Here is a 24917-nt window from a genome sequence, read left to right as displayed (position 1 = left end):
GAGGACGGAGTCGCCGGCATCCATCGGAGGAACGGGTGGCTGGTCTGACCCTGCCTGGCCACCAGCGGGCGGCACCTCGGCACGCGACTCTTTGCTTGAGGCCCTGTCGGGCTGGGGCTGACCGTCCGCCCCGACTTCCGGTATGTCGACGTCGCTCTCCTCATCTTCCTCCTCCTCCTCCTCTCCGTCCTCCTCCCCGTACTTCCCTTCGTCGCTGGAGTCGATGACTTCAGCCGAATCCTTGCTGTCCTTTGGGTTTAACCCGAGCCAGTCGTGCGGAGCTTCACCGCCTTCCCCGACCACCTCCGGGACAAAGACACTGATGTCGGTGAAGTCGGCGATCGCCGCCGCCCTGTTGACAAGCTCCGCTTCCACCGCCACAAGCTCCTCCTGCGCCTCCAGTTGGAACATGGCTAACTGGGCTAGATCTTGCCTGGATACCACGCCTTGACGAATTCCAAGGCCCGACGCGCCCCTGCCTGGGCTGCTGAGCCTTTCCAGGCTTCCAGGTGGCCGGCCGCCACCTCCAGCCAGTCGGCAGTCCGACTTGGGGTGCGCGGAGCCGGCAAGCCTGGCCAGAGGGTGGAGACCGCCTGGGCTCCGATGCGCTGAAGGCGGCGCAACAAGCGGTGAGTAGGCCAAAGTCGGGCCTGAATGCTGAGGACCTGTTCGCTAAGAGTCTGCGGGGCATCCGCGGCGATCTGTGCCCCCTCTGCCCTTCGCTCCTCGCGCTGGGCCTCGATCATTTGGATCGCGGCCATAGCATGGCCCGGGAAGAAATCTGTCCAGGCAGAAGAAGAAAAAGGCCAAGGCTATAAGCAAAGGCCGACAGCTCAAAACAAAAAACCAAGAAAAGAAGGCTTACCATCGACCAAGTCTTCGATGCTGATGAAGCAGGCCGTCACCTGGACCTCCTTGTCGGCCCAGGCGGAGCGCTCGACCTCAAACTCGGCGAGGAGACTGGGTTCCACCGTCTCCGCCTTTAGCTGGGTCGCCTTGAGGGTTTTCGCCTGCTCGGCAAGTTGGGTGACCAGGCGGTACCGTTCCTCCGCCAGCTTGCTGCACTCCGCCTCCTTGCCACGTAGGGAGGTGTTGGCTTCGCCCAGCTGCTGCTGCTGGGTGAAGTTGGCCTCTGAAGAAAGAAAAAGAAGGAGAAGGCATCAGTCAAGCAGACGAGGCAAAGGAAAGAAACAACCAAGGAGATTCAGCCCGACTGCTCGGCAGTCGGCCCGAACCTCGGGGACTACAGCCCGCGGGTGCGCCAGCGCGCCCCCGCGGAAAAGAAGCATTTTGCAAAGGAAAGAAAAAACCAAGGAGATTCGGCCCGACTGCACAGCAGTCGGCCCGAACCTCGGGGACTATAGCCCGCGAGTGCGCCAGCACGCCCCCGCGGAAAAGAATAAGTTGGCAGTGGAAAGAAAGAACTAAGGAGATTTGGCCCGACTGCTCATCAGTCGGCCCGAACCTCGGGGACTACAGCCCGCGGGTGCGCCAGCACGCCCCCGTGCAGAAGGAAGAAGGAAACTTACGTCGGCTCTCAGCCATATGGGCTGTCTGCGCCTCCAGCTCCCGGAGCTTGGAGTTGTAGGAAGTCGCGCGGAAGTTGTGATAATCCTGCAGAAGAGACATCAAAAGAAGTCAGCAGTCGACAGTCGCAAGATGAAGTTCCGACCCGCCTGCTCAGTAGTCGGCCCGGAACTTGGCGACTACACCAAGTGGGTGCGCTTGCGCGCCCCCACAAGAGAAGCAAAAAAATCATTCGAAGAAAATGAGCCAAGGACAACTTATGCGGATGGCAGTGCGCAACTCCAAGTAGGCCTCGTTGCAGCTCCTAAGAGCCTCCCCCTCCGCCCGGAGCTTGGCCTGGACGTCAAGAGACGCCTGGTTTAGGGCACCAGTCCCGCCCCCGTGTATCCAGCCTACGGGTGCGCGGCTGGTCGCCTCGGTATCAGGGGCCGACGAGCTTGCGGTGCCAACCGCCTATGGCCGCGGCGCTGAGGCCGCCTTCTCGAGACGGCAGCGCACGGGTAGACGGACCATAGGGATCAGGTCCGTCACCATCGTACTTATGACCGGCGGCGCCACCGGCTGCTCGTCCCGCGGCTTGCTGGCTGGCGGGGGCGGCGGGGGCGGGGGTGGCGGCACAAAGACGTCCGGCATGGCCACGTCGCCGCCTTCCCGCTCCTGGATCGGGTAGTCGCCGCCTGCTCCTCCGGCCGTTGCCTCGAATTAAGGCGGAGGCGGCGCGGTATTCAAGGGCGCCATAAGAAGCGACTCTTGGCGGCATGCGGCCTCCGCGAGCTGCTCCCACTCTGCGGCCTGAGCTTCCGCCAGCGCCAGCGCCCTCTCGGCGGACGCGGCGGACAAGGCCGCCTGCTCCCTGGCCAGGCAGTCGGCCTATTCTTCGCGCGCCTCCCGCGCATTCCGCTCTGTCGCCTCTCGGAGGTCGGCAACCGGGTCGATGCGCCGACTGGTCGAGGAGGTCGTTGCCGACCTGAGGACCGAGGCGGCGCCCGACTTCTCGAGGGTCAGTGGGCCCTGAAACAAGAAAACAAGTCAGAAGGCTTTCACACCAGAATGACAAAAATACAAGGAGTGATGGAAGGATACTTACGCCGACACCATAACAGGCACCTTCGGCCGCCTCTGATACTGGGTCGCCTTGGCCGCGGTTTCTTTCCACCTGGTCGCCGCGGCTGGGTTCTTGGGCTTCTTCGGAGCACTGCCAAACAGGGTCACACCCTGTTTCTGCTTGCGCTTGCCGCCTTGAGCGGGTGGTCCAGAAGAGGGGCCGACGCCGGTGGTGGCGGAGCTCCGGGCAGGGCGCGGCTCGTCTTCATCTTCGTCGTCGTCAGGCCAAGCCTCCACGCCGCCGCCTCCATCAGAGCCGCCTGCTCCACTACCGCCGTCCGTTCTGCCCCCGCCGCCTGTTGCGTCGTCAACCAGGGCGGCTGCCCCCAAGTCGGGGTCGTCCAGATCACTCTCCGCCCTGTCCGCCTAGAGGGCATCACCCGGCCCCAGGAGGGCGGCCGTCGCCTCGAACATATAAATCTGCAACCAAGGAGGGTGGCGTCATAAAGAGAAACGAAGCTGAAGGAAACGGTTCCAAAGACCAAGTGAAGAGACTTACAGTCGGGGGAGGGTTGTGGCGGGAGTATGGCCGCTTCCCGTACCGCCACTCCACCTCCGACACCTTGAGGTCGGAGAACTCGTTCACCATCCATGAAACTTCAGCAGGCGGCATCCCCTTCTTGCACAGCCGGCACGGATCGCGGTGTCCGCCCATCCGGAAGATCGGATGAGGGCGGCTCTGAAGCGGGAGGACCCGGCGCTCTATGAAGGCAATGATGAGGTCGGAGGCTACGAGGCCCTCCGCCTCCTGGAGCACTCGGAGTCGGCCGATGGCGGCCGCCGCGTCTACCGACACCGGCTTCGGCTTGTACTTCCAGGAAGTGCGAGCTCCAGTGGGAGGGCCGGCCTCGTAGGCCGACAGGTTGAGGAAGTCGGCAGCCGGGTCCATGTTCTCGACGTAGAAATAGGACTGCTGCCACATCTTCACCGACTGCGCCAGCTTGATGACGGGGAAGGCATTCCGCTTCGCCGGCCGGCGCAGGGTGATGAAGTCCCCGCACTCGGCCGCCATCTCCTTGGTGGAGGTGCCGAGCTTTCCATAGAAAAATGCTCCCCATAGCTTGATTGTGGGGAGGATGCCGAGGTAGCCCTTGCACGCCGTGACGAAGGCGGAAAGCAGAGTCACGACGTAGGGCGTGAGGTGCTGAGGTTGAAGATTGTACAAGTTGAGGAAGGAGGGGAAAAAGTCACTCGCCGGGAGGCTGAAGCCGCGCAGGAAATGCGAGCGGAAGACGACCCACTCGCCTTCCCGCGACACCAGCGAGATCTCCGTCTTCGGCAGCACCCGCGCCTTGATGAAGGCCGCGCTGGGCATCCGGCGCGTGTCGCGGAGGAAGGAGATGTGATCCTCGATCACCGTCGATCCATCCCAGTCGCCCATGGCTTCGGCTGGCGGCACGGAGAGGAGAAACGCGTCGGCGGTGGGCAACGGCGGCGGCGTTGCGGCTATGGCAGGAGCGGAGAGTGAGAAGAGGAAGAAGATGAGTGGGAAGGGGCGCGAGAGCTCTGCCGCACCTTCCCCCCTCCCTACTTATAGCGCCCGGGCTGTGAAGCCGAGGGGACGGGACGTGGGGTCGTGGGATTAACTGTGCCCACGTCCCCTCGACCCCCGTTTCCCGCACACATTTACCACATCGTAAAAGATTGTGGGAAAAGCAACCGCCCCCTTTGGCGCAGTGGATCCGCCCGGTCGCCGAGGCACGGTAGTGGCGGGCTCGGCCCTGTGTCACGTCTCGTCCAAAATGTGGGGTGGCAGGCTGACCCGACTGACGTGCGCCGCGTGGCGCGTTCATGGCGGGCGGCGGCCTGGGAAGCTTAGCAGGCACGCCACCTAGACTCCCGCCCTGAAGTTCAAAAAACCAACAGTACGAATTCCGCCTGCTAGGCTGGCAGCATAGCAGACCGGCACCTTCCCGGAGCCCGGTGAGGGTGGAAGCCGCTAGGCTTCACCGCCCCTCGACCGCAGCGCCTCACCGGCTTCGGGGACTACTGTCGGAGTAATGGGCCACGGGTAGGCTCACCCGAGTCCCATGATTTATCAAGACTTTTGGGCCAGCTCTGCCTAGCTGGGCCCCAAGCCGAAGCTCCGCCCTCTGAGGCCGGCTGGCTCAGCGGCCGGCTGCCAGAGGGCGGTCGACCCAAGACTACGACGCTCTGAGTGACCGGCTCCTTGCGGCCGCCCTCCAGACAGGGCGGCTACAGGCAGACGGCTACCTCACGACTATGGGGCGGCCGAGCTCCCATCAAGAGTACAGGACAAAGCATGGCTACAGTGAAGCACGTCGCCTCCCACGCTCGAGACGGGCGTGGCTACAGTGCTCCATACAGACAGAGATCTTCGCACGATGGAGCACTGTGCCGTATCTACCCTGACGTTGCTCTGAGCAGGCGGAGCCCTGTTCCCCACGACGGCCTGTCGGTACGGCCCGCTAGAGGCGGGCCCTATCGGACAGTGACCCCAAGGAAGACGGCCGAAGCTCGCCTAGGCGGATCAGAGAGGGGCCGGCCTGCAGCAGGCGGCCGTCCCTTGTCCCGAGGCGAGCATGCCATTAAGTTGATAAGACCAGGTGTGGCTACAGTGTCCTCCCACCAGGCGGGACTGTAGCCACGCTAAGATGACCAAGCCCCCGTCACTGAGGACACGGCTATAGTGAACAGCCACCAACCAGTCGGCAGGGCCCACCAGGCGGTGGGCCCGAGCGGTCGGCGGAGAAGCCGGAGGCTGGAGACACTGACAGCCGGGCCCAGCAGCCGGCCAGATTACCATTGTACCCCAGGGGGTAGGCCTATATAAACCACCCAGGCCACCCATGCAAAGGGTTCCCGCTCCATTAGAACTAGCCACCCCCCGAGGACAGGAAGAGAGCTAGCCTTGCCTCCTTCTGCCTCTAGCACACAGCTCGAGTAGCACCATTGTATCACTTGTGCCTTAGTGATCATGCAGAGACCCCGCAGAGCAGGACTAGGGGTGTTATCTCCTAGGAGAGCCCTGAACCTGGGTAAAGTATGCCGACGTTCGTGTGTACGCCTTATCCCGCTTCCACGCACCGACGACGTTCTACTCGCTCCCACCATGATAAGCCATCCTTTGGCATATGTCGCATCCAACCCCCGACACCCGCCTCCCCGCAAGCCGCCACCCCGCCGCCTAACCCTGCCCCGCTGGAGCCACCTCGCCGGAGGTACCGAGCCGGATCCGAGCCGCCGTTTTTTTAAAACCGTTCGGTTTTTTTTAGAAACCCTAGTTCGTTTTTTTAGATCAGTTCGCCAGTTTTTCGCGGTTCTTCTATTTAGCGGACGCTCGTCCATTCGTTCGTCTAACGAACGGTTATTCTTCCATTATTTACAGATAACGAACGCTCGTTCGTTAGCCTGTTTGTCAGTTTTCTTTTATCGGATTTATCTGCGATTATTTTCAGTCGCAATTTCTGATCTGATCTTAGTTTCTGTTTATCTTTTCGCTTATTAGTCGGAATCAGGTGATTCAAGTGCCTAGAGTTTCGTCTCGAGATTCTCTTTCCGTTTAAACAACTGAAACAAGATTTTTATACTGTAAAATTTGACTTTAGTTCAGATTAGTAAATGGATCTTGTTTCTTTCGCCGTTTGAGTTTCGTTGCTCCGTTGGATTTGATTCTTTTTGGAAGCCAGAGTTCTTAAGTTGAACTTTCTGGTCAATCGCGTTTATTTGAAGTTTTGCTTGTGCATCTTTGCTAGTTGCTTATGTATGTTATTTCTTGTTTGCGATAGAATTCCCGGAGTGCGACGCGTGTTACTACGAGTCTCTAGGATTCCCGGATCGTCAGCAAGGCAAGTAACACATTGATCATACTCTTTTCATACCCAGTTTTATTGCATTGGTTCAATCCTCAAACATTGCATGATTAGGATGTATTTAACTTGAGGGTATTGGGAAGTAGTTGTTGAGGTAGAACCTATTGCCCTGTTATTATCAAACCCTTGGGAGTTACTTCTACGCGTTGTTTATATTGCCATGCTATGCTCGTAGATGTGGATTGGGTTTGAGTGTATCCATGACAGATGTGAGATTGTTAATTAATGGTTCAACTTAAGGTGGCAACTTTAATACACATCTGGGTGGATTGAGGCACCTGGGGAACCCAATGTTGTCTGTTTTTTTAGAAATCCCGGGGTACCTGTGTGATCTTCCTATGGACCGCCACCCAGGCTTAAAGGGAACTGAGATGATTCAGGCTAGAAACTTCTGTGTGGAGCCACAAGCTACTATGGGCTCTAGCATAGTTGAGTAAGTTACGTGAAGCTCTTGAAGAGGTAGATCAGCAGGTAGTGGGTTTTGTAGGTTTGGTATGGTCTACCCGAAGTAGGGAGTTAATGTTTCTGAAAGACTATGTCTCGGTCATCCGTTTCTCAAACACCATGCAATGCGAGAAATCCAACGGAAGCGATCGAGTCTTGTGGGGAAAAGTGCGCAAACCTCTGCAGAGTGTATAATCTAATCATGGTTAGCCGTGTCCCCGGTTATGGACAATTCTTGAGTATCTAGTACTTGGGTTATCACATGTATCTCATCACTCATAATTAATGTTGTTGGGTTGTTAGTTACTTTAATTTGGGATTGAGTTGGGGTTATACCTTCTCAATGTTTCAACCACCATGATAGTTAAATTAAATTTATTCCTTTGTTGTAGGGAAAAATTTGCTTTCCGCAAAACTATAACCATAGAGCTTTCCACCAGCCAAATATGCATGTAGTGATAGCATTATTCTGTTCTTGCTCTACTGTGTTATATTGCCAGCATATTCCATGTGCTGACCCGTTTTCGGGCTGCAACGTATTATGTTGCAGACTTTTCAGACGAGGAGTAAGGTTCGTTAGGTCATTGTCATGCAGCTCAGCTATGTCGTTGGAGTTGATGGACTCACTTTATCTTCCAAGCCTTCCGCTGTTATCGCATTAGATGGCCTTAAGCCATATTATTGTAATAAGCTCTCTTTTGAGATATTCGATGTAATAAGTGTGTGATTGCTACTCTGTTATAAATCCTTCGTGTACTATGCATGTCAGCATTACTGATCCAAGGATGACACTGAAGCACAGAGACTTGACCGTTTGAGGTCGGGTCGCTACAATCTTCCACCACAAGACCACAAGCAAAAAGGCAAGGACAAGCTTCAAGAGGAGATTGATGCATTTGAAGAAGCTCCTAAGGCCTTGGTCAAGTGGGTTCCCAAGACTACATCAAGTTCTACTTCAACAAGTACAACTACAACTCCAAGGATTCCCATCAAGATGATGTGGATCCCAAAGAAGAAGAACTAGAGAGTCCTTGAGGGTGACTCCGCCAACATACTTCACTCATATCATCTTGGCAAGGACAAGTGCAATAAACTTCCACATCTTGAACTAGTTCAAGGAGTCACAAACCCTCTTGTTGGTAAGACAAGGGACAAGGTAACCTAATGCTTTCATGGAGATCATCTTGTGTGTGCATCACTCTATGTCTATGGATATCCTAGTTTGTTCCTTGTGGAACTAACCCGTGTAGGTATTGAAAGTGCAACTCGCTCCAATGGATTGCTCCAAATGATCTACATCAACAATGAGCAACCACATCTTCAACACCTACATGAAGTCATCATCGACAAAACCCAAGGTTAGTTCATCCCTCTTAGGGGGGATCTCACATCTAGGGGGAGCTTTACTCTAAGAATTGAGCTAAAGCAACTCTAATGGTGTGAACACAACAATGCTTTATGTAAAAGTGGTAAACCCACTTGTGCTTAAACGATGAGTATGACCTATGATCAAATGTTCTCATTTGACTCCTAAGTCAATATACTCATATATAGATGACCTAGTCATCGCCAATTGTTTGATAGATGCTAGTTTTGGTTGTGCATGCTTTGCCACATATTTCATTTGCCATTTTATTGTGTAAGCATGTTGGTTGCATATTTTACTCATTCGAGGACATCCACTTGTTGTTTTGATTGTTTGGTCTCTTTCCTTTTGACAAGTGGATGGACAAGAATGCCTAAGAACCTTCTCTAGCTATCTATGCTTTTCTTGTCTCAAACTCTATTCATGCTACATCACAAAGTTTGATCAAGTCAGATTCGAACCACTTTGTGTGAGGAGCACTCGGAGTCCCCATCATAGACTTAAAACTTCCAAAATGTCTTTGTGCATTTCGGTCTGACCGATTCACCCTTTTCGGTCATATCGAGATCACTAACTTGATCTAGGTTTTCAACCTCGGTGCAACCGATTAGAACTTTTTGGTCACACCAGGTTGCAGTAACTGCCTGCAGTTTTGCATCTCGGTGCCACTGAGTTGTTCCACTCAGTCACACCGACAGGGTAAGCCTATATATACTCACGGGTCAAATTTTGAAAAAAATTCTGAAACACTTCGCCCGCGCACAGCCTGCTCTGCCTCCTCGGGTATCCTGATCGCCCTCCTCACTTCCAGTGACCTCCCGCCGCTGGTCTCCACCGCCGTCAACGGCATTCTGCCCCGCCGTTGCCACCGTAGCAAGTTCACCGCCGCATTAGGGTATGAACTTGAAACTTTGTGCTATTCCTTAACTCTGATTCCTAGCACATTGCATTGCCATGATTCCTCCCACGTTTAAAATCATTCTATCCAGCGAAAGCACTCCATAGATTAGATTTGATTTGAAAATTTAGGGTTATGTTTCCGCCGAACTCATCTCGGACCGACCGAGTTGTAGAAATCGGTCTCACCAATTTGGCTTAGGCCATTTCACATGTGATTTTCGGTCTGACCGAGAATTGCAAATTGGTGTGACCGAGGGATTCTTTGTGAAACCCTAGCAGTCTCAGGGCCATGGAACTGTGACTCGGTCTGATCGAGTTCACTAGTTTAGGTTCCAAAAGCTGCTTCGGTATCATCGAGTTTACAAATCGATAGCTCCGAAATGCTTTCTGTGGAAAACTAAAACTATGTTTTTGACTCAATTATTTTGCAAAAACCTCTGCACTTTGTGATGCTCATCCACTCTACCTCATCTATACCTATTCACAGGGTCTGCTGTCAGTGAGTTTGCAAAATGTATGATCAAAGTGATATCCAGAACAAGTCAGAGGAGCAAGCTCAGATGAGTGAGGGCACTAGTCCCTCAAGCAGTTATGATGAGGGCAGCAGGAGCACTCCCAGCAATTTGCCAAAAGCAGCCACCAGGACAAGGAAGAAGAAAACCTCAGATTCTGAAGATGAGGACTATATTTCTATTGAGGATGAGGCCACTTCTAAGAAGAAGGTGCTAAAAAAGGAGTATGCCACAACTGCTACCACCAAGCCAGGCATGAACAGAAAGGCACCTGCCAAGAGAATGCCCACATCCAAACCTAGGAAGGTTGCCACTGGTGAAACCATGAAGTTCACCATTGAGTCTGATGAAGAAGCTACTGGCCAAGTTAAGAAGAAGAAGAGAGTCAGAACCACTACTGCCAAAGTACTTGGCAAGCCCTCTATGAGGAGAGACTCTGATGAGGAAGAAGAAGAGAAAGAGGATGTTGCACCAGCACCCAAAGCTCAGAAGCTAATGGGAGATGCAATCAAGTCAGGGGCTGCTCCATCTAAGCCCAAAGCTGCTCCCAAGGCTGTTGCTCCAGCTCCAAAGCCTAAACCCAAGAGGAACACCAGAAGTATACCTGCATCAGAGAAGAACAAGGCCCCAGTGCCTGAAGCTGCTGAAGAAGATGATTATTCACTTGTTTTGGGAAAGTTGAAGCCCAAGATTCCCGACCACAATGATGCTCATCCAGTAGCTGAAGACATGCATATCAGAAAGGATGCTGGACTGAGATTGTGGAGACAGTCATATCCATATGCTGTGAGGAGAAGGACAATAGTTGACTACAGATTCCTTTCCACACAAAGGAGCAACATGATTTTTATGAAACAATTTTGCTTGACAAGAAGCCCATTGTATGTGACATGAGATGGATCAACTAGGACTACATCAAGAAGAATGAAGCTCACTATCCAGGAGTATATGATAGCTTCAAGTCTTGTGGAGTTGATGACTTTGTTGCCCAGAAGCTCACCAAGTGGAATGATGAGCTCATCATATAGTTTTACTCCACAGCTCACTTCTACCCAGATGGGAAGATTGTGCTAAGTTGCTAAAATCTACCAAGAACCAAAACTGGGAAAAGGCTAGATTTTTATTTGGTCAAGTAGTCTAATCACCCCCCCTCTAGAAAGACTTTTGATCCTACACAAGCGCATTCTCTTTGCACTCAAAGTGTGGGTCATATGCTACCACTCCCTCCCGAATATGACTGAACACATGTCTCACCATACAGAAGCGACGGTGAAATTTGTGTGGTTTGAAGAGTGCACTATTGTAAAAGTAATCAGCATAGGGTGTGGCCTCTCTCCCTATTGTAGTTCAAGGCTGGAACATGGCCAGGGATTGATCCCATGTACCGAGGCCGGTTCCTATTAATGTGGTCGTGGATGACCAATGCAGCCGCCACAAGCTCTTCATCATCTGATGAACAAATGAAGTTGTGAAAGAAAAACTCGTCCTCGCTATCCATGAATGATACCTTGTGATCAATGGGTCGAACACCTTGTGGTCATGGTGGAGAGGTGGCCGGACAGAGCAAGTCGATGAAGCGAAGCAAGGTTGGTCCTAACGGGGTGGGCGCGCTGTGGTAATGCAGTGCCTGCTGGAAGTTGTTGGGGTCGACGGTTGGCAAAGTCGGCTGTAGCTTCTCTCCCACAAGCAACAAGGAACCACGAACACCCGCAAAAAGCTCTACCAAAACATGGGCATGGGGCGTCTATGACATGGCATGGTTGTGGGGAGGACGACATTGATGGAAGGTGACGCGGTCGAGAACGGGGGTGGTGGTGGCGATGGTGGGGGAAAAGGGAATAGAAAGGAAAGATAAAAGTGGTTGTGTCCCCAACCGATAGTCCAGGGGGACTAGGGCGCACGCCTTGCCCATCTGCGCGTGTCCGTTCGGCCGCAAACGCGACCTAACTTTGAGCCGGGAATGGGTCGAAAGCGGACCGAAAACTTACAACAGTTTGTTTGCTCCCGCGCGTTGGGCGGCCTATTCTGTCTGTTAACCCTCAAATGGACGCAGTCGGACCATTTGTGATCGCATTGGAGTTGGCCTAACTATACCCAGATGGAACCACTCGCCGACAGAACTTGATGGATCCAAGTTTCGTGATACATGCTACGCTGTCGGCTATGACCTTGTTTATGCTATTAGGGTAAGTAAATCTACTGACCTGTATTTTGCTGGCTATGTGAAAAAACTCAAGGATGAACTCATGTATGACCAAAAGAAGCCTCATTGGGGTGGGATTGTTTGGATGTTCAACAGGCAAAAACAAGGCTACAACCTTCAGGAATGCAAAAAGGTAAACCAAAAGTGTAACAAAAGTGCTTAAAACTTTCTTTAAGTGATTGGGTCCGCCATGAAGTTTGGTGTGATCGTTTTGCATTTTATGGTGCCCCTTATCGTGGAGAATGGATGATGTCTTTATGAGATCGATATTGATGGTCGGACATGTGGAAGAAGCACGGAAAAGCAAGCAAGCTTATCCTGTACCACATGTGCATGTGTCTTCATGAGTTCTTTCTTGACTGGCACTTCGTGACATTCCCTTCAACTTAGGGCGTCTCCAATGCCGAGCTGCAAACTTCCCACAACCGTTCGGACCATGCTGTTCGAACTGTGGAAGCCATCCAACACGGTCTTTTATAGGTCCATGGAGCGATCCGGACGCGATTTCTCCCGCAAACCGACGACAAACATGGGGGAGGTTTGCGGGAGTCCGCACCCACCAAAAAGGAAGGTCTAGCCCGTGCTTTTGTAGCCTCCAACACTTTTTTCGCGCCAAAATTCCTCACTCTCTGCTTCCACTCCCGCTCTCCGCCCAATTCCTACTCTCTCGCACCCTCTGCTTCCCTCCACCGCCATCGCATGGAATCATCGGAGAACCTGTCGATGATGGAGCCGGCGGAGGTGCTAGAGGATCCAAGCATCACGCTCACTCAGAAGATGAGCTCGGAGATGAGGCAAAGTCCCGCGTGAAAGCAAAGGCTGCAAATGAGGAGGAGCTAAAGAAGAATATGTATGGTTCCTTACCAAGCAGCTCGCAAACCCCGTCAGTACCGTTCCTTACATCGTCAACGTTAACACGATGCTGCTCTTCTCCGAGTATTCTTTGCCACCGCTCGTCCAGCCGAGGATGACAGGTGAAGAGTAGATGGGTTTGTGCACTCTGTTTGCTGCAATGCTGAGAGCGGGGGAGCAAGTGTACGACGTGGACAGGGAGATGCTAGATATCATCCACGATGGAGGCGAGGGAGGAGGGTGTGCTATGAGGACAGGCAGATGGAAGACTCAGATCCCACCCAGTCTGACAACTATCAGTAGCACCAGTCCTACACCCAGACGACCACATAGCAGTCCTACACCCAGACCAGCAATGGCACACAACAACAACATCATTGGGCCACCGGAGAGCAGCATCCGAGGGGGGGAGGAGGAGGAGTATGACGACGATGATGATCTGGGTGATAAAACCAGCGATCTGAAGAAGAAGGGTAGAGGAGAAAGCATCAACATGCGCGAGGATGAGATGCTGTGAAATGCATGGTTGGCCACTGGCCTTGATCATATTCATTGCACGAGGCAAACGGGCACAACCTTTTGGAGGAACATTCACATATGGTTCCATGAGCACAAGCATTTCACGCCCTACTCCGACGCATTGATATGCAACCATGAGTGGAAATCCCTCAACCATCGATGGTAAACCATCCAAGAGGCCATATCTAAGTATTGTGGGCACAATGGTAAAAAAAGTATTGCGGGCACTTGAAGCATCTCATCGCACGGTGGCCTAGCGGTGCATAAATCACCGAGCAAGTAAGTTGATCACTAGCCGGATATGCTTTAGTTTTGTTGATCACTAGGCCAATATGCTTTACTTCTGTTAAACACTACCCATATATGCTTTAGTTTGTTGATCACTAGCCCGATATGTTTTAGTTTTGTTGATCACTAGCCGGACATGTATTGTTTTGTTGCTCACTAGATGGATATGCATTGTTTCACTTTGTAGCCTACTCATGCTTGTGTGGTGTACAAGAAGTTGGAGAAGAAGTCCTTCACCATAATGAATTATTGGTTGAAGTCGAATGGGCAACCGAAGTGGAACCGTTTCATGGCCAAGACCGCCGCCCAAGCCAACAAGGAAGAAACCGGTGACCCTACCAACTCAACCCAAGAACCGTCGAAGAATGTTAGAAGAAATTTGTGGGGCAAGAATGGGAGGAGGAGAGGGCGAAGCGAGAAGGTGCGGTGGCCAAGCTAACATAGAGGTTCAAGGAGATGTTGGCGAAGAAGGAAGAGGCATGCTTGAGGCGTTCAGACATCAAGGAGGAGAGGAAGGCAGAGAGGTTCAAGCAGTTGATGGAGGCGACGGAGAAGAAGATCAAGCGCGAAGAGAGGAGGACCATGACCGAATAGAGGAAGGCGGCACTCAAAGACAAGAAGGCCATGCTCGAGGAAAAGAGGATGAAGATCGCCGCCAATGCGGAGGAAGACAAGATGTTGATCTTGAATATCGACTCTTTGGATGCCGGTGCTAGAATTATCATGCAATCCGTACGCTACCAGATTTGGAGCAGCAGGAAGATGAGTTGGTGGTGGCGGAAGATGAGGACGCAGCGGAGGTGGAGGCGGGCGCCGACCCGGAGGCTGCCTACGCGGTGGCAATGACACCTTGATCAGGAAGCAGCTTGCTGGGATGGCCGGTCCAGCAGGGAAGAAATGCACAAATTGCCCGATTGATGTTCTTTTGGATTTAGGCATGTAAAAACTAAGCATATTTGCCTCCTTTTAATTATGATCGGGGATGGGATCCAGCACGGGTGTGATCCGGTGCGTTGTGTGAATCAATGTAGATTTGAATTTGAATTTGCCGACGGACATATACATGCTATGAATGGATGACATCCTCTCGCATCCATGTCCGTGGACTGATCCCCATGTCCGTGGATGGATGCAGGAGAAAATTTGCGCATATGCCCTTACAAGTACAACTTGGGGATGCATGTCTGCTGGAGCAGGTAAGGAGGGAGTAGTATTGAAGGATGAATGAATTTGATTGCTTCTGATGCAAATTAATTTGTGACTAAAAAACTTATGCCGGGCTAACAGTGGGTTCTACGTCTTGCACTAGATGCAAGAGTTTGATGGTGTCATGCTCAAGACTCCAGCAACTCCTTACTCCTGTGAATTTGTGTACGAATGACAATTGTCAACATGTTTCGCATAGGATAGTTCACATTCTAATGGATATGTACCTTGCTTCAAAGTGTGATTTACTATCTACAGAAGTAGATGGCTTATGAAGTGCTCACCTGGAAATAAACCATGGTGACTAACCCAACCACATGTACGGGGGAATCCGGGAGTGATGATCTGCTATTACCAAATAAAAAGTGTGCCTTTCCGGTTTGAAAGCGGAATGAGTCACTCGGGACCAAACATATTCCTTGCCAAGCTTGGTCCCTATCATCGTGTGAATGAATGCATGGCCTATGTTTAAGTGGTTTTCTAATGGAGACATCTTTGCGTGTTTGTGAACTTAAATCGTGGTATGGAGTTTTTTGTAAGAACTTTGTGGATTTGACGGTAATTTGGAATGGTAATTAATGATTATAGTTATTCGGGTTTGATCATTTGAAATATGTTGGCGAAGGTTGATAGCCATCCAACCGTAAGGGGCAGGTTTCCAGAGCATCTGTGCTCGATTTGATATTTTACAGGCTTGTCTTGATCGCGAAGAGCCAATTGGAAAAAATAATTACAAACCACCCCAGCCAAGCAGGTTGGTGGCATCTTGCAAAAGCTTATATTTTTGACATTCAAGCCTTTGACAAGCATTCTTTGGAAGAGCAGTGATTGACACAGGTGTTTAGCAGGCATGAATTAATGTTGGCAACTAGGGGGTCGTCTTTTGAACCTGCCTGATTTTGTCAAGCAGGTTGTAAATGCACGCACGATCACATTCTACAGAAGAGACTTCACAACCACCATGGACATGCTTGGTTGCTTGCATCATTTTTGCCCATTTGCATACTTGTCCCAGTTGGGTCTGGTTGAGCATATGCAGGCAAAAAACCAACATCTACATGTTGATTGGTTGCCTGCTTGTCCTCTCCCTGCATTGTAGCGACACCTCTATGCATCGTGTTTGGTTGCTCACATTGTATGTGCTCACACGAGTGCACGTTGTTCGGTTACATATGAGAATAGGGTTGTGCTCACCTTGTACCCTACTTGGTGAGCTTACCAACACTACTACACCTTACACACGTTCACACCGAGCACACCAACGCCACATCACTGCTATGACGATGAATTGGACGAATATGATGAAGTTCTTCAGCCCTAACGGTCGTTCCACCTTGCCAACCTCAACCTTGTTGCATGAATGCTCTCACACATACTTGGAGTAAGCATCTTCTGCAGCCTGCCTAGTCTTGAACCCTCCTCTATGGTTGCTGTCGTTGTACCCTGAAACTTGTTTGTTGCAAGCTTCCCATGAACTGTAAACCCCTGAAACCCTACCTTTGAACACCACATACCACTTGCCCTGGCAGTGCAAATGAGCAATAAGTTCAAGCAGCAAGCATTGGAGCACACAAACAGCAAACAATGAAGAACTCTAGGAGCAAGCAATGGAGTAGAAGAACATTAGTAAGCATGCATGATCATGGCAAGCTGAACCTACCATTACTTTGGTGTCATCCTACCACCATATCCAAAAGAGGGTGTAATCCTACCACGGCAAGGTTGTGATCACCGCAAGGATCACCATGAGGGGTTAGTATATACCACCTCACCAATATATACAGACCGTAAGATTGTTTTCAAGCCTAACTACACAAAATATACGTCATCATCGTCATCGTTGTCCTTGTTGGCATCACCGTATAGGATCATGCACGCCCTCACCACCAACAGAAGCAGCACTAATAGTAGTACTTGGCCAGCCAGGTTCTTAGCCAGAGCAGCCTGTGGGCTACTCCCATGGCAACAAACCCAACACCCTGGGCTTTGTTGTCCAGCAGGTGGTTAAGAGCCAACATGAGAGCCTTTGGGCTAAAGCCAATTGATAACCCACAAGCATAGGGGACCAATTGGAGCCTTTCTCGATAAGTAAGAGTGTCAAACCCAATGAGGATCTAAAGGTAGAACAAATATTCCCTCAAGTTCTATCGACCACCGATACAACTCTACGCACACTTTACGTTTGCTTTACCTAGAACAAGTATGAAACTAGAAGAACTTTGTAGGTGTAAAGGGATAGGTTTGCAAGATAATAAAGAATATGTAAATAAAAGCTAGGGGATATTTAGATAAAGAAACAATTAAGTTAGTTTTAGTATAGAGCTTTTGTCACAAGAAAATTATTTGTCCCTAGGCAACCGATAACTAGACTGGTAATCATTATTGCAATTTTATATGAGGGAGAGGCATGAGCTAACATACTTTCTCTACTTGGATCATATGCACTTATGATTGGAACTCTAGCAAGCATCCACAAATACCAAATATCATTAAGGTCAAACCAAACCATAGCATTAAGTATCAATTCCTCTTTACTCCCATACGCAACAACCCACTTACTCGGGTCTGTGCTTCTGTCACTCACGCCACCCACCATAAGCGAATCATGAATATGTTGCAACACCCTACAGAGGGGATCCCTCATGCTTGCGTGACACGAAGAGCAGCATAGGACAACACCAATAATAAAACATACAACTCAAACCAAACATGATCATCAATCAACCCATAGGACAAAACGAATCTACTCAAACATCATAGGATAGCCACATATCATTGGATAATAATACATAGTGTTGAGCACCATGTTTAAGTAGAGATTACAATGGGAGAAGAGGTGTTACACCACTACATAGAGGGGGAGAGAGTTGGTGTTGACGACACCAAAGTTGTTGGTGTAGATCGCTGTCACGACGATGGCCCGGAGAGAGGGGAGAAAGCCCCCCCTCCTTCTTCTTCTTCCTTGACCTCCCCCTAGATGGGAGGAGGGTTTTCCCTATGATCCATGGCCTCCATGGCGGCGGAGGGGCGGGAGCCCCTCCGAGATTGGATCTATCCCTTTGTTTATCTTCTGTTTCGCGTTCCTGTTTTCTGGCCTTTCACCGCTTCTTAAATTCTCGGAGATCCGTAGTTCCGATTGGGCTGAAATTTTAAAACAATTTTTTCCTGGTTATAAGCTTCCTTGCGGCCAAAGGACACCTCCAACCGACCTACGACGTGGCCACAAGCTTGTCAGCTGCGCCCTACATAGGGGGGCACGCTCCTTGAGCTTGTGGACCCCTCGGGCATCGTGTCACATTGATTCCGCTTCCCAAAAATCACATATATTCCAAAATAAATGTTCGTAAAATTTTATCGCGTTTGGACTTTATTTGGTATGGATATTCTACAATACAAAAAACATGCAGCAAACAGGAACTGGCACTGGGCACTGGATCAGTAAGTTAGTCCCAAAAATAATATAAAATGTTGCCAAAATTATATGAAAGTTGTAGAAAATTGGCATGAAAAAATAAACAATTATAGATACGACGGAGACGGCATCCCCAAGCTTAATTCTTTCTCGTCCTCGAGTAGGTAAATGATAAAAAGATAATTTTTGATCTAGAATGCTACCTAACATAATCTTTATCCTATAATCTAATCGTGGCATGAATATTAAGGCAGACATGATTCAAAGCAATAGTCTATAATTTGATATAAAGACATCAATACTCAGGCATCCCAACAAACAATCATGTCTTTCAAAATATCAATGCTAAAGAACGTTATCCCTACAAAATCATATAGTCTTTTCATGCTCCATCTTCTTAACACAAAGTATTTATCATGCACAAACCCGATGACAAGCCAAGCAATTGGTTCATACTTTTTAACGCGCTTTAGCTTTTTCACCCCCCACGCATACATGAGCGCAAGCCATGGATATAGAACTTTGGGTGGAATAGAGTATGGTGATAGTGATAATATGGAGAAGATAAAAAAGGAAGAAAGTCTCACATCGACGCGGCTAATCAACAGGCTATGGAGGTGCCCATCAATTGATGTCTATGCGAGGAGTATGGATTGCTATACAACTGATGCACTAAGAGCTATAAGTGTATGAAAGCTCAAATTGAAAACTAAGTGGGTGTGCATCTAACTTGCTTTCTCATGAAGACCTCGGGCATTTGAGGAAGCCCATCATCAGAATATACAAGCCAAGTTCTATAATGAAAAATTCCCACTAGTATATTACAACATAGGAGACTCTCTATATGAAAAACATGGTGCTACTCTAAAGCACAAGTGTGGTAAAGGATAGTAGCACTGCCCCTTCCCTCTTTTTCTCTCATTTCATTATTTTGTTTTCTCATTCTTTTTGTTGGGCTCTTTTTGGCCTCTTTTTTTTCTTTCTTTTTTTAATTTTTTCGTCCGGAGTCTCGTCCCGACTTGTGGGGGAATTATAGTCTCCATAATCCTTTCCTAACTGGGACAATGCTCTAATAATGATGATCATCACACTTCTATTTACTTATAACTTAATATCACAACTCAATATCTAGAGCAAAGTATGACTCTATATGAATGCCTCTGGCAGTGTACAAAGATATGCATTGATCTAGCATAGAAAAGATATCAAAAAACAGACAAGCCATGAAAATATCATGCTAGCTATCTTAAAATCATGCAAAGCAATATGACAATGAATGCTAAACTCATGCATATAATGATGATGGAAGTTGCATGGCAATATATCTCGGAATGGCTATGGAAATGACATAATAGGTAGGTATGGTGGCTGTTTTGGGGAAGATATAATGAGGCTTATGTGTGATAGAGCATATCATATCACGGGATTTGGATGCACCTGCGAAGTTTGCACCAACTCTTGAGGTGGGAAAGGGAAATGCACGGTACCAAAGAGGCTAGCAAATTGCGGGAAGGTGAGAGTGTGTATATCCATGGACTCACATTAGTCATAAAGAACTCACATACTTATTGTGAAAGTTTATTAGCCCTCGAAGCAAAGTACTACTACGCATGCCCCTAGGGGGATAGATTGGTAGGCAGGGACCATCGCTCGTCCCTGACCGCCACCCATAAGGAAGAATATCAATAATAAATCACGCTCCAATTTCATAGCATAACGAGAGACTATACGCCCATGCTTCGGGAATCACAAACCTTAACACCAATATTATTACTAAATCACAATCATTCACTAGTACATCCCACATATTAACATCTCTATGTCGCAAAACTATTGCAAGGAATCAAACATATCATATTCAGTGATCTACAAGTTTTATGTAGGATTTTATGACTAACCATGTGAATGACCAAATTCTATTAACTCTCTAAATAGATATAAGTGAAGCATGAGAGTTTAATTCTTTCTACAAAAGATATGCCCACACTCTAAGAAATTATGTGAAGTAAAAGAGAATTCTACAAATGGCGGTTTTCTATGTGTAGGGAAACAGGCAATCCAAACTTCAAATCATATAAGCTAAGCACATGAAGCATTCTATAAAGCCATACTCAAAAGATATAAGTGAAGTGCATGAAGCATTCTATAAATCAACCAAGTACTATCTCGTACCAACATGGTGCATAAAAGAAAAAGGGGAAATAAACACAAAATACACTCCAAGAATTTGTGCATATCATGTGATGAATAAAATGTAGCTCCAAGTAAAATTACCAATGGTCGTTAGAAGAAAGAGGGGATGCCTTCTGGGGCATCCCCAAGCTTAGTTCCTTGGGATTCCTTGAATAGTACCTTGGGGTGCCTCGAGAATCCCCAAGCTTAGGCTCTTGCCACTCCTTATTCCTTCATCCATTGTGATCTCACTCAAAACTGAAAACTTCAATCACATAAAACTTAACAAAACCCTCGTGAGATACGTTAGTATAATAAAGCAAATCACTACTTTAAGGACTGTTGTAAACTAATTCATATTTTATTTTTGCATTATAACTACTGTACTCTAAATTCTCCACGGCTTATATCACCGATACAATCCATAGATTCATCAAAACACGCAAAACAATGCATCAAAAACAGAATCTGTCAAAAATAGAATAGTTTGTAGCAATCTGAACATTGAACATACTTCTGTAACTCCAAAAATTATGAAAAATTAGGACAAAATAAAAAATTTACATAGCAGTACTTTGTAAAAATTTCAGAAACTTTTGACGTTCCATTAAAAAAAATGTAAATTCACGCACCACAACCAAAGTCTTTGTTTTTGCACTGCACATACCAAACAAGCAATCTAATCATCCTAAAGGAAAATCTTGGCACATTATTCTTACAACACAATGGATTTGTGCAAGGGGATAATTACTTTTTCTGAAAAGTTTCTGTAATTCAAGATTTGCAAAGTTTCCATGGGCATGAACAAAGTTCAAGGAGCTCCCCCACTTCAATGATGCTCATCTTTCTTACTTTCACTTTTCTTTTTAAAAAGTTTAGGTTCCCCTCTATATTTTTTATTTTAAAACTTTTTAAAATCACACAACAAAATAAAATGACTCTCTAAAACTTCCGGGTTGTCTCCCTGACATCGCTTTCTTTAAAGCCATTGAGCTAGGCATATAGTGCTCAAGTAATGGATCCACCCAGATCCCAAGGTATATCAAAGCCAATTTTAATTAACAATGATTTGTAATTTAGTATTGAGCAAAAAGCAGCATATATCATGCAACAACAAAGTCTTACTCTCTTCCAATGCATCAGCATGTCATAAAAGAACTATTCATGCACACAAAGTAAAGGCCGATACATAGCATAAACAGTTTCTTGCAATTTTATTGTTTTGGAAACATAGAGAGGTGGAGATGTAGTGCCTCTCTCATAATAATTGCAAGTAGGAGTAGCAAGCACATGCATATTATATTCATCAAAATCATCATGTGTAGTGGTAAAACGGAACCCATCAATATAATCCTTAATAAGCGCAAACTTCTCCGATATAGTATAGTTGAGAGAATTCAGAAAGATAATAGGACTATCATGTGTGGGTGCAATAGCAACAATTTCATTCTTAACATAAGGAACTATAGCAAGTTCATCTCCATAAGCATCATTCATATTGGCATCATGGCCATAAGCATAACAAGCATCAATTTCATCAAAAAGGGATATTTCAAACGAATCTAAGTGATCATAGCAATCATCATAGCATTCATCCTTCGGTAAGCACGAAGGGAAATTAAACAATGTATGAATTTAAGAGTAACTCTCATAATAAGGTGGGCGCGAGTAGCTAATCCGCTCTTCCTCCTTTTGTTCTTCGCTCTCGTCCTCATCTTTTTCATCTAATGAGCTGATAATCCACAAGTATAGGGGATCGCAACAGTTTTCGAGGGTAGAGTATTCAACCCAAATTTATTGATTCGACACAAGGGGAGCCAAAGAATATTCTCAAGTATTAGCAGTTGAGTTGTCAATTCAACCACACCTGGATAACTTAGTATCTGCAGCAAAGTATTTAGTAGCAAAGTAGTAAAATAGTAATGGTAACAGTGGCAAAAGTAACGATAGCAGTTTTGTAGTGATTGTAACAGTAGCAACGAAAAAGTAAATAAGCAAAGCACAATATGTGAAAAGCTCGTAGGCATTGGATCAGTGATGGATAATTATGTCGGATGCAATTCATCATGTAATAGTTATAACATAGGGTGACACAGAACTAGCTCCAGTTCATCAATGTAATGTAGGCATGTATTCTAAATATAGTCATACATGCTTATGGAAAAGAACTTGCATGACATCTTTTGTCCTACCCTTCGGTGGCAGCGGGGTCCTAGAAGAAACTAAGGGATATTAAGGCCTCCTTTTAATAGAGTACCGGACCAAAGCATTAGCACTAAGTGAATACATGAACTCCTCAAACTACGTTCATCACCAAGAAGTATCCCGATTATCGTCACTTCGGGGTTGTCGGATCATAACACATAATAGGTGACTATAGACTTGCAAGATAGGATCAAGAACTCACATATATTCATGAAAAAATAATAGGTTCAGATCTGAAATCATGACACTCGGGCCCTAGTTACAAGCATTAAGCATAGCAAAGTCATAGCAGCATCAATCTCAGAACATAGTGGATACTAGGGATCAAACCCTAACAAAACTAACTTGATTACATGGTAAATCTCATCAACCCATCACCGTCCAGCAAGCCTACGATGGAATTACTCATGCACGGCGGTGAGCATCATGAAATTGGTGATGGAGGATGGTTGATGATGACGACAGTGGAATCCCCCTCTCCAGAGCCCTGAACGGACTGCAGATCAGCTCTCCTTAGAGAGATTAGGGCTTGGCGGCGGCTCCGTATCGTAAAACGCGATGAAACTTTCTCTCTGATTTTTTTGTTCGTGAAACGGAATATATAGAGTTGGAGTTGAGGTCGGTGGAGCACCAGGGGGCCCACAAGACAGGGGGCACGCCCAGGGGGAGGGGGCGCGCCCCCCACCCTCGTGGACAGGGTGTGGGTCCCCTGGCCTTGATTCTTTCACCAGTATTTTTTATATTTTCCAAAAGTTATCTCCGTCGATTTTCAGGTCATTCCGAGAACTTTAGTTTTCTACACAATAGATAACACCATGGCAGCTCTGCTGAAAACAGTGTCAGTCCGGTTAGTTTCATTCATATCATGCAAGTTAGAGTCCAAAACAAGGGCAAAAGTGTTTGGAAAAGTAGATACGTTGGAGACATATCAACTCCCCCAAGCTTAAACCTTTCCTTGTCCTCAAGCAATTCAGTTGATAAACTGAAAGTGATAAAGAAAAACTTTTAAAAACTCTATTTGTTCTTGTTGTTGTAAATATGTAAAGCCAGCATTCAAGTTTTCAGCAAATATTATGAACTAAACATATTCACAATAACACTTAGGTCTCATGTTTACTCATATCAATGGCATAATCAGCTAGCGAGCAATAATAATAAATCTCAGATGACAACACTTTCTCGAAACAATCATAATATGATATAACAAGATTGTATCTCTCTAGCCCTTTCTGAGACCACAAAACATAAATGCAGAGCACCTTTAAAGATCAAGGACTGACTAAACATTGTAATTCATGGTAAAAGAGATCCAGTCAAGTCATACCCAATATAAACTAATAGTAATGCATGCAAATGACAGGGTGCTCTCCAGCGGGTGCTTTTTAATAAGAAGGTGATGACTCAACATAAAAGTAAATAGATAGGCCCTTTGCAGAGGGAAGCAGGGATTTGTAGAGGTGCCAGAGCTCGATTTTAAAATAGAGATGAATAACATTTTGAGCAGTATACTTTCACTGTTAATGCAACAACTATGAGATCTTGATATCTTCCATGCTACATACATTATAGGCGGTTCCCAAACAGAATGGTAAAGTTTATACCCCCCCACACCAACAAGCATCAATCCATGGCTTGCTCGAAACAACGAGTGCCTCCAACTAGCAACAGTCCTGGTGGAGTTTTGTTTAATTATTTCGATTTGCTTTGATCTTTTTGATCATGTGACTAGGCATCCCGGTTACCAGCCATTTTCTCGTGAATGAGGAGCGGAGGCCACTCCTCTTGAGAATAACCCACCTAGCATGGAAGATACAGACAACCCTAGCTGAAACATGAGTTGCTTGAGCATACAAAACAGAATTTCATTTGAAGGTTTGGAGTTTGGCACATGCAAATTAACTTGGAACGGCAGGTAAATACCGCATATAGGAAGGTATGGTGGACTCATATGAAATAACTTTGGGGTTTATGGAGTTTGGATGCACAAGCAGTATTCCCGCTTAGTACAGGTGAAGGCTAGCAAAAGACTGGGAAGCGACCAACTGAGAGAGCGACAACAGTCATGAACATGCATTAAAATTAATCAACACCGAGTGCAAGCATGAGTAGGATATAATCCACCATGAACATAAATATCGTGAAGGCTATGTTGATTTGTTTTCAACTACATGCGTGAACATGTGCCAAGTCAAGTCACTCAAATCATTCAAAGGAGGATACCACCCTATTATACCACATCACAACCATTTTAATAGCATGTTGGCATGCAAGGTAAACCATTATAAGCTCCTAGCTAATTAAGCATGACATAAGTAACTATAATCTCTAATTGTCATTGCAAACATGTTTATTCATAATAGGATGAATCAGGAAT

This window comes from Triticum dicoccoides, chromosome 5B (genome assembly GCF_002162155.2).
Source record: "Triticum dicoccoides isolate Atlit2015 ecotype Zavitan chromosome 5B, WEW_v2.0, whole genome shotgun sequence".
NCBI classification, from domain to species: domain Eukaryota; kingdom Viridiplantae; phylum Streptophyta; class Magnoliopsida; order Poales; family Poaceae; genus Triticum; species Triticum dicoccoides.
This window is presented reverse-complemented; position numbering follows the sequence as displayed.